The sequence below is a fragment of the Penaeus monodon genome, chromosome 15 (genome assembly GCF_015228065.2).
Source record: "Penaeus monodon isolate SGIC_2016 chromosome 15, NSTDA_Pmon_1, whole genome shotgun sequence".
Lineage (NCBI taxonomy): Eukaryota > Metazoa > Arthropoda > Malacostraca > Decapoda > Penaeidae > Penaeus > Penaeus monodon.
The window spans coordinates 28,895,030-28,895,244 of record NC_051400.1 but is presented as its reverse complement, the minus strand read 5'-3'; positions in this window follow the sequence as shown (position 1 = coordinate 28,895,244).

Genomic DNA, 215 nt, shown 5'->3' with positions numbered 1-215 from the left:
CCAGAATGAATTAGTCACGAAACCATTGAGAAAAACACATCACGAAAAAACCATTCCAGCGCACCTTGGCCATTACGACAGGTCTTCCATCGGGGTGCTGTGGGTCGTGTGGACGGAAGGAGTGGCCACGCTGGACGACTGGCACTGCTGGACGGTGCACAACGAGCGGTGGATTTTCTGGCTCTCTGATCCGGGTTCCGTCGCAAGCGACTTCC